Genomic DNA, 10,570 nt, shown 5'->3' with positions numbered 1-10,570 from the left:
AACTAATTTTTACTCCTTTACTTTATTTTATTACAAGAAAAATGAAATCGCAAAAAATATTTTAGTTTATGTATTTTTCATAATTTTAGAAAAACTATATATATATAAATGGTACCTTATTTTTATCTTTATATAATTTCGAAAACACAAAATAGTTTCATGTTTAGTTTAATTAATTAGGATTAGCTTTGGATTGTGTAGAGTTTTTATTTTATTTTAAAAGGAGTCAATTAAGGTGTTGGATCACAATTTTAAGAGATTTAGAGTCCAGTTTGGATTAATCCATTTAAGCCTAAGGACCCTTCTAGACTCTTCTTTGGAACAAAAACAAATAAAAAGACCCTAGGGACCTAATACATAAAAGACCTAGGGACTAATGGACAGAATATATAAAAATACATCTAGACCTAGACTCTACATATAAAGTAATACTTAAAAAATCTGAAAAAAGGGGCTAGAACCTAGAGACCCTAAGCCGCCGAGACACTGAAAACGAACGACACCCAACTCTCTTCTTCAACCCTTGAACACCCCTAAGTACACACATACACAAAAGACGATAGACCATCAACAGGCTTCTTCTTCTTTAACCTTCAGCACACCAGCGACAATCCTCATTTTTTGACCCAAGGCAGCCGCAGCTCGATCCCTCTTGTTTGAGAAAACTCCCAGCAGCCGTTCCCATTTCTGGTCCCTATCTTTCTACCGCTCCCATCTCACCCCTCTGCTCGAGTTGGTGGTCGGTTAGTTAACGGTCTACTGTCATCACTGCTTCTTCTGCTCCCGTCACAAAAATCAGTCACCACACCTCCCTTCACACAAAAACAATTCCACCTCTTCTTCTAACTTTCGATTTGAAACCAAGGAATCCGATGGAGTTTGACTGAGGTCATTTTGGTTTCAAGTTTTTCGGTGTCGATTCGAGTTTTCGTTCGCAGTTCGTTACATTTTCGAGTACGGAGCAGTGAAACAATCACGGTCAAATTCTGTTTTGAGGTTCATTTCTTTCCCACTCCAATTGTTCTTCGACGAGAATATGATTTGATTTGGTTAAATGCTTGATTTTATTCTTACGGTCTAGATGATGGTTGATTACTTTCAGATGATGAATTGTTTGTGTTCAATGAATTCTGAAGTACTCTTAGAGTGACATATTTCTTTTAAAATAAAATAAAATTTGATATCACCAATAATTGATTTAAAAAGTTGTCGTGCAATAGGAGTTGCTGGGCCAAGGGATAAGAAGAAAGTTGTAGCTTTTACCTGTGTTAAGTGTTGCCTGATACCCATTATGCCTCTCCTTGTTACCATTGGATTTTTCTTATAAATTGCACTTTGTATCATAGTTTTGTTTGTCCAACAAAGATATGTACTATTCTTCTATATGTACTCTGAAATACATTTCAATTGCTGTTACTGTTTTTTTAATTAGATTAGGATTTCTCATTTATATTCTTCACCTATATGAAATTGGAAGCCTTATGCGTTTTGTTGCATCTCCATATGTTTACATATGCAAAACGTGTGCAAGAGAGAGAAATGCAAAATGGTAGATCTACACTAAAACCAGTAAAGGCATATTAACATATATTTAATTGAAAAGGATCGCTGGTTGCCCAAGGTTTCCTTGTTTTTCCTTTTCCATATTTCCTTTCTTCTACTTGTTTTCTATGTGGGGTACTATATTTTTATATACAGAAAACTTGAATGACTATTATGGCCTATGTAAAATAAGTAATTGTGCATGCGTTGCGTGCCAGGATTACGATTTAAAAATGAAAACGCGTAGTTGTTTTAGGTGCGTTATTTTAATAAATTATCTTCTTAAATTCGGGTGTGCATTTCATGTGACTCAAATCCAAATCTCAACAACGTTAAATAAAATGTGTCAAGGACTGCGGGTGCATTTCATGTGGCGTGGTTCAAGACGTGTTTTAGATAACGTTGAATTTTCCTAAAAATAATTTAAAAGTGGCTAATAAGTTAAAAATGTACCATAGGCTAAAACATGTATTAAAATCAGATAATAGGCCAATTATAATAGTTGAGCGACCGTGCTAGAACCACGGAACTCGGGAATGCCTAACACCTTCTCCGGGGTTAACAGAATTCCTTACCCGGATTTCTGTGTTCGTGGACTGTAAAATAGAGTCAATCTTTTTCTCGATTCGGGATTCTAAACCTGTGACTTGGGACACCATAAATTATACCAAGTGGCGACTCTGAATTTTTAATAAAATGATCTCGTTTCGATTGTCACTTTAAGTTGGAAAAAACTCTCTTATATACTCTCTTACGGGGGTGTAGTAAATAGGAGGTGTGACAACTCTGGCGACTCTGCTGGGGATCGAACCCAGAATCTCTGGTTCAGGGTTCAAGAATTCGAGCTTAGATGAATTGTTATAGTTGGTTTTATCCATTATCTGATTTTGTTACATGTTTGGGCCTAATGGGCTAATTGTTGCTTTTACTGCTTTGATATTCTGTGAACTATATATAAACTGCTACGAAACCCTTCCTCTCTCTAAGTCTTCTAAATCATGGAGAAGTGTGCACTTCGTGTGACTTCTCTTTTGTTAGAGTCATATCCCAAATTTTAGAACGAGGTTCGGATAAGTTGCAAAGCCGGTGAAGCTTCTGTATTCCCGGTACGCTGGCCCCCCTCGGCTTGAGCTGTCCGCTCGGGTAAGCCAAGTCTAGAACAAATAAACCTAGGTTTTTAAACTTATTATAACAAAACCTCATGCCGGATCCCTAGTAGGAACGTCTGTTTGCATCATGTGCATTTGACTTTGGAGACTCAATACATGGGTTGTGTCTGTCTAGGACAGGTGTACCCAGAAATCAAAGGACCATCTTGATGCATCTTACGTGCTACTTGCATATCTGTCTTCTTCGACTTGCATGTTGACTTGCTTCTATAATAAGGAAAGAAAATGAAAAATAAAGGAAAGAAAAAAAAGAAAATCAAAAAAGAGGAGAAAAAAGAAAAAAGAAACAAAAAGTGAGAGGTAGGTATTTAGAAAATCTGCCAAAATTCTGGAAAAAAGTCATTTCAAAACGAGCCAAAATTTTTAAGTGTCATGTTTTCCTGTTCCGTCAAAACTGGGCAAACTACGCGGGTCTGATTCTCACCGGATGTGAGATACGTAGGCAAACTTCATCGGTTCCGGCCCATAATTTTCAAAAAATTCAAAAATATTGTCCATTACTTGCTTCTTTAGAAAGCCTTTCTTTTAGACCTTAATTGTTTTTTTTTTAAAAAAATATACAAATATATTTTCTTTAATTTCTTCCAAAAATCCAAAAATATTTTAATTCTACTTTCAAAATTGAAAAGAAAATTCAAAATTCAAAAATATTTTCTTTTTTTAGAAGCATTTCTTTCATAAATTCAAAATAAAATTTCAAAAATATTTTCTTTCTTCTTTAGAAGTTTTACTTTCGAAATTCTAGAAAAAAGATTCAAAAAAAAATCTTTCTTCTTTAGAAGTCTTTCTTTGCAAAAATGCTGAAGAAAAATCAAAATTTAAAAATATTATCTTTCTTCTTTATAAGTCCTTCTTTCGATAAAATTCAAAAAAAAAGTTAGTTTATTTACTTTATTCATGATCTTCCGGAACTACGCAAGATTTGATTCATGTTCCCACATGATACGTAGACAACCCACATCAGGTTCGATCAACTATTAAAAAAATGAAAAAATGATGATAATAATAAGGACCGACTGAGTCCATTCTAACATGTTTTGTTTTGAATTGTGAAGAAAGTTGAGGTGGCCGGTTTGTGGTAAGCTGGAAACACAAGATCCAAGGAAAAATGATAACTGACATCGAAGCTGTTACAAGTGCTCAAGAGACTCAGGGTCAGAGGGTTCAACAAGAGTCTTCTATGGTTGAGAAAAATAGAATACTGAAACAACAAATGACCGAAATGTGTCAAGCATGGGCCAGTGGTCAAGGACAATCTCGTCATGAGTCATAATTTGCTACACAACAAGAGCAGTACCACTCTCCTGAGTACCACTCGTACTCGTTAGATGTTACTGCAAACATTGAGAAGCCTGCCCGAAAGATGGTACATGAAGAAATGACCCAAAGAGTGAAAAGCGTAGAACAACGGTTGAAAAACATGCAAGGATTGACAGGTCAAAAGAGTGTTGCCTTCAAAGATCTATGCATGTTCCCCGATGTCCACTTGCCGCCTAGTTTCAAGACTCCCAAATTTGAAAAGTATAATGGACACGGAGATCCCATAGCCCACCTGAAAAGGTATTGCAATCAATTGAGAGGTGTGGGAAGAAATGAAGAATTGTTGATGACTTATTTTGGGGAAAGCCTTACTGGAGTAGCCTCCGAATGGTTTATGGATCAAGACACATCTCGCTGGTATGTTTGGGATGATATGGCACAGGCCTTTGTCAAACAGTTCCAATACAACATCGATATTGCCCCAGACCGCATTTCCCTTTCAAACCTGAAGAAGAAACCAAGTGAAAGTTTCAGGGAATATGCCATTAAATGGAGAGAGCAAGCAGCTCGAGTTAAGCCACCCATGGATGACCATGAGCTAATAACTGTCTTCCTTCAAGCGCAAGAGCCAAATTACTTTCAAAACATGATGTCCGCAGTTGGCAAATCCTTCTCGGAAGCAATAAAAATGGGAGAAATGGTAGAGAATGGTCTTAAGATAGGCAAAATTATAAGTTAAGCAGTTTTTAAAGCCGCAACTCAGGCTGTCCGGGTTGAATCTGATAATTTTAGCAACACAAATGAGAAGGTTGAAGAAATCATGATGACATCAGGATTGAGAAGAGGTCCCAGGAGAACATCTCGAATGTATGAGCAGCCTCCTCAAGTTTTCCATGACTCCACTGAGCAGTATTATCCACCTTAGAACCCTCAATACTCTATCGCTCCACCTCAGTATGTTGTCCAGCCACCAAAACACCCCAGAAGGCGAGCACGAGCATCACGAAATCTCCAACAGCCTCCACAAAATTTTCAGGTTCCCTATAACCCACATCCAAGCCAGAGGTATAAAGGGGAACAAAGGTTGAAAGATAATTTTACACCAATAGGAGAGTCCTATGCAAGCTTATTTGAGAAGTTAAAGCATTATGACATGATTGCACCTATTCCTCCAAATCATGTGGACCCACGTGCGAGAAGCTTTAACCCTTATAAAAGGTGTGAATACCATCTCAATGCCCAGGGGCACAATGTTGAAAGCTGTCGGGATTTGAAAAGAGAAATAGAAAGGATAATCCAGGAAAACCTGATTGTGATCCAAGGCAGTGACATCTAGAATATCGAGCAGAATCATTTACCTGCACATCATGATGCACACTTTGTGGGGATGAAGTCTGGTGACATGGAGTATGAGAATCCTCTCGGGAACTTGCTAACAGAAGTTAATGATGTTGAAATTGGGGAAGGCTTTGCTGATTCTGATGAGAAAATTTGTGGCTAAATGTCAAGCCTAACAATTGAAAAGTCATTCCCTACTCACTAGGAAGGAATCTTGGTAGCTTGTTTTGATGTTTTTTCTATTATCTGGGTTATTTCAGGGTTGTGATCCAGATTTTATTTGTTTTATTGAGTCAAACCCTTCTATCCCTCCATTTTATTTGTGTGAGTCTTGTCTGCCTGTTCTGTTGCTATTTTCATTATTCGGGTTATTTTAGGGTTGTAACTCGTATTTTAGGTTGCTTGTTTAGTTGTAAAACCCTTTCATCCTTTACTCAATAAACTACAGTTTGTCCTTTTGTGTCATTTTGTTCCTAGTTCTTGTCTCGCTAGTTCTAATGACATGACATGCATGCGGAAATTTTGGCCAGGTCTTAGGAACTGATTTAATCTGGAATTCGATAACTAAAAAAAATACTTTTGAGGATAAATAAAGAGTTGGAATACTTTGGAACTAAGGTCGAGTAAAATTCACCTTTAAATCATTGTGAAGATCGGGCTTGAGGATGTTTAATCAATTAAAGTTTGTTGGAAAGTTTGTCACTAAGGGATAAAAAAATGTCTTGTGACCACGGCACACCAAGAAGACAGACATGTTCGTCAATGCTGTGATCGCGAAAAGTTACCATGTTTGACGTTCTTGAGGTTGGGAGACCCTTTTTCTGCTACCCAAATATTTTATATCCTTTGCTACCCTTTTTGAGCCGGTGTTATTTTTCTTTGACTACCCTCTTTTGGAATCAAGTTTAGAGTCAAAAAAAAGAAAAGAAAAATTCATGTCTTAAAAGTACAAACTGGGGCAATTCTTAGAAAGTTAAAAAAAAAGAATTGTCAAAGGTCCATGCCCTCAAAAATAGAAACTGGGGCAAACAAAAAAAAGAAAAAAAAAAGAAAAGGTAAAAAAAGAGAAAAAAAAGGAAAAAGGAAAAGAGATACAGACAGAAGGATGAAAAAAATTATAGTTAGGTCAGATGTTTGAACTACGTTAGACCTGATTCCTTAAAAAAGGATACGTAGGCAGCCTCACGGTTCGGTCCAACCAAATAAGAATTTAGAAGAAAAAATAGAAAAATAGAAAAATCTAAAAATCCCCAGCATCCGAAACTGGGGCAAAGATTTTATTTCATTTTTGAAAGAGTCGATTCCAAGAGTTGTAAGTCTACAACCCCTCATTTTGAGTTTATTTTGAGCCTTCATGCCGACCTTTCTTTCCAACCCTATCCAAAAACCTTCCAAATAAAGACCTTCCAATATGCCTTCAAGAATGCCAAGAGACGCATGCAATGAGCAACAGTTGTCACACGACGTAGAACATCATCGAGTTGCTCACAAAAGAGAGAAAGAAAAAGAAAAAGAAAAATGAGAGATTCTTATTAGGGAAACCCTCACGGGCACTGTAAGACGACGGTAAGCAGAGATGAATAAATGAGAGAGACTTGTTGGTGAAAACCCCTCGAGGCACCATTAGTCGAAAGTGAGTTGTGAAGCTGATGCAAAGGATTGGCACGGATAGGCCCGACTTCAAAGGTCATAAGAATAGTAAAAGGGAAGAGTGAATTAGTTTGATAGATCGGCCACTAAGTCCAAAATGCATGTCATGACCACTAAGGCTAGTTATTGAAAAAAAATGAAAAAAAAACTCTTCCTTCTGTCCTTCCGACAGGGGAATTTCTTGTTAATACTTGTTTCTTTGCATCATTGTGTCCTTCACTCTGATTCAGTCCTTGTCAAAACAAGCAAGAAAAGATTTCAAAATCTGCTACCAGCTCTTTAATTGCACAAATTAAATTTGGCCAGCACACTCGGTTGTTACTGTTAACATGCCTTGAGGATTCATGCAAAGGCTCCCCCAAAAGACTCTCGTCAACCTACTTGGCACAAGCAAAGACACCTCGTGATTCTCTCTGACGGATAAATTTCTCAAAAGCAGGAAGTCGTTTCAAGATATCAGAAAAGATCACCTAAGAAAAGATCTCCAGTTGGGATAAGGCTGATTGAGCCACAAATACAAATGGTACTGGGTGTGAAACAATCAGGGTTAATGCAGAGCAAAAGTCTCTTGAGACCGACTCGAGCAAAAGCCAAGTTGCCCAAGACTCAAGACCACAAACTGACCACCATTTTCAAAACTAACAAATTTTTCTTTGCGTGAAACAGGAACAAAGCAGTGCAAGGAAAGTGGTTCAAAAAAAAGAAAAAAATAACAAAAAAAGAAAGAGAAGAGAAAAAAAGAAGAGAAGAGACTACGAAGAGAAGTTTCTCAAATCTTTTCCTTTATTTGTCTTGCTAATTATGCATAAAATCTTGCCATTGATCTTCGCATTTTTTCTCCTAATATGGAAAACCTAGTCTAATGAACTTTCTCCTAGGATCGAAATCTTAGTCTGATGAATTTTTCTCCTAAGATAGAAGACCTAGTCTGATGAATTTTCTCCTAGGATAAATGTCTTAGTCTGATGAATCTTTCTCCTAAGATAGAAAATCTAGTCTGATGAATTTTCTCCTAGGATAAAACGTCTTAGTCGGATGAATCTTTCTCCTAAGATACCAAAAAAAATGAAAAAAGACCTAGTCTGATGAATTTTCTCCTAGGATAAATGTCTTAGTCTGATGAATTTTCTTCTAGAATAGAAATCTTAGTCTGATGAATCTTTCTCCTAAGATACAAAAAAAAGACCTAGTCTGATGAATTTTCTCCTAGGATCAAAATCTTAGTCTGATGAATTTTTCTCCTAAGATAGAAGACCTAGTCTGATGAACTTTCTCCTAGGATAGAAATCTTAGTCTGATGAATCTTTCTCCTAAGATAGAAAACCTAGTCTGATGAATTTTCTCCTAGGATAAACGTCTTAGTCGGATGAATATTTCTCCTAAGATACCAAAAAAAAAAGAGAAAAAGGGCCTAGTCTGATGAATTTTCTCCTAGGATTAACGTCTTATTCTGATGAATCTTTCTCCTAAGATAGAAAACCTAGTCTAACGAATTTTCTCCTAGGATATTTTGAAAAAAAAGGAAGTCTGAATTTGAGAAAAAGGGAGTCATGTTTTAGTTTTCTTAAGATTATCAATGCTTAGTTTTCCTGAAATCAGGGGGGGCCCGCCTGGAGAATAGGGTCAGTCTTTACTTTAGTCAAGCTTAGTTTATAGTTTTCCTAGTCTATTCTTTAGTTTACTCTCATCATTGCATCAATAGTACAAGTGGTTTACAATTTTGCTAACAATTCACAAATCATCCTAGTGCAAACTGGGGCAGAAAAAATTTCTTTTGTTTTGTCTGTTTTGTTGTAATCAGGCGCCCACCTGGAGAACAAGGGAGGACAACTCAAGTTTCTAGGGAAAACAGTGTTGAAGGAAGACAACTCGAGTTTCAAGGGAAAGTAGTTTCAAAGAAAGACAATTCAAGTATCAAGGGAAAATGGTTCAAGATGCAGGGAAAAACAGTGTCAAGTAACAAGAAAAGACGGTTCAAGTTCAGCAATCAAGCGCCCACCTGGAAAAAAAGGGAGTTCAATTCAGAATGCAATTCAGGTCAGCAACAAAAGAATCTCGCGTCAATAATGCGAGTCAGCAGTCCGATATGATCAACAGAAGTTTGTCACAATCCAGAATAAAAAGAAAAAAACAACAATAAAAGAAAGACAAGAAGTGAATCCAAATGCAGAAGTTAATGAAAGATATGAGCTGCTCAAGACAGGCTGAGGTCATAAGCTCTGCATGTCCCGTCTTGGTTTGAAAAGCTGAAGAAGATTGAACCAACACCTGCGGCTAACAAACATCAAGATTCAGATCAGAGTCCGCATGAAGAACCAACCAAGACTCAAGATCAAACTTCAGAAGACTCGTAGATAGGAATCTTGTAACTCGTAGTTGATATGCTTAGTTAGTCTTTTTCATTTTTGATTTTGATGTAATAACGGGACTGCGGACCGGAACCTCAGTAGAACGGCACCTCGACCGGCTCTCCACCTCGGCATACTCCATCATCTCACTCACTTCTGAACTACACGTGGCCTGATTCCTTTATAGCCAAGGATATGTAAGCAGCTCAGATACCAGGGCTCGGTCACATTCCCCTTTTCTCTTAGCTTTAGTCTCTCCAAATAAGGGTCGGGTCAAAAAACCTGTCTGGTCGTTCTTTGTTTGAAAACTCTTCGCGTTTCCAGTCAAAGTACTGCTCATTGTAGACATGTGATTTTTGACCCTCCCCAAGATTTTTCATATTTTAGCGCGTAAATATTTAATTTAGGCCTAATATAGCTATTTCAACTAATTTTTACTCCTTTACTTTATTTTATTACAAGAAAAATGAAAATCGCAAAAAATATTTTAGTTTATGTATTTTTCATAATTTTTAAAAAATAATATATATATATATATATATATATATATATATATATATATATATATATATATATATATATAAATGGTACCTTATTTTTATCTTTATATAATTTCGAAAACACAAAAATAGTTTCATTTTAGTTTAATTAATTAGGATTAACTTTGGATTGTGTAGAGTTTTTATTTTATTTTAAAAGGAGTCAATTAAAGTGTTGGATCACAATTTTAATAGATTTAGAGCCCAGTTCTTGGCCCAATAGGGACCCTTCTAGACTCTTCTTTGGAACAAAAACAAATAAAAAGACCCTAAGGACCTAATACACAAAAGACCTAGGGACTAATGGACAAAATACATAAAAAATACACCTAGACCTAGACTCTACATATAAAGTAATGCTTAAAAAACCTGAAAAAAGGGGCTAGAACCTAGAGACCCTAAGCCGCCGTGACCCTGAAAACGAACGACACCCTACTCGCTTCTTCAACCCTTGAACACCCCTAAGCACACACATACACAAAAGACGATAGACCATCAGCAGGCTTCTTCTTCTTTAACCTACAGCACACCAGCGACAATCCTCAATTTTTGACCCAAGGCAGCCGCAGCTCGATCCCTCTTGTTTGAGAAAACTCCCAGCAGCCGTTCCCATTTATGGTCCCTATCTTTCTGCCGCTCCCATCTCACCCCGCTGCTGGAGTTGGTGGTCGGCTAGTTAGCGGTCTACTGTCATCACTGCTTCTTCTGCTCCCGTCACAAAAAT

General features: G+C 36.9%; 1 long non-coding RNA gene across 1 annotated transcript; it reads left to right on the top strand.

Moving 5' to 3' along the window:
- The first annotated feature begins 203 nt into the window (after positions 1-203).
- LOC142172905 (uncharacterized) lies at positions 204-9,361 on the top strand. Its single transcript, XR_012702061.1, has 2 exons — positions 204-996; positions 3,767-9,361. It is a non-coding gene; the product is annotated as an uncharacterized LOC142172905 (long non-coding RNA).
- The last annotated feature ends 1,209 nt before the right edge of the window (positions 9,362-10,570 follow it).

The sequence above is a fragment of the Nicotiana tabacum genome, chromosome 18 (assembly GCF_000715075.1).
Source record: "Nicotiana tabacum cultivar K326 chromosome 18, ASM71507v2, whole genome shotgun sequence".
Taxonomy (NCBI): Eukaryota; Viridiplantae; Streptophyta; class Magnoliopsida; order Solanales; family Solanaceae; genus Nicotiana; species Nicotiana tabacum.
Note: the sequence above shows the minus strand (reverse complement) of the source record. Positions and strands in the feature narration are given on the sequence as shown.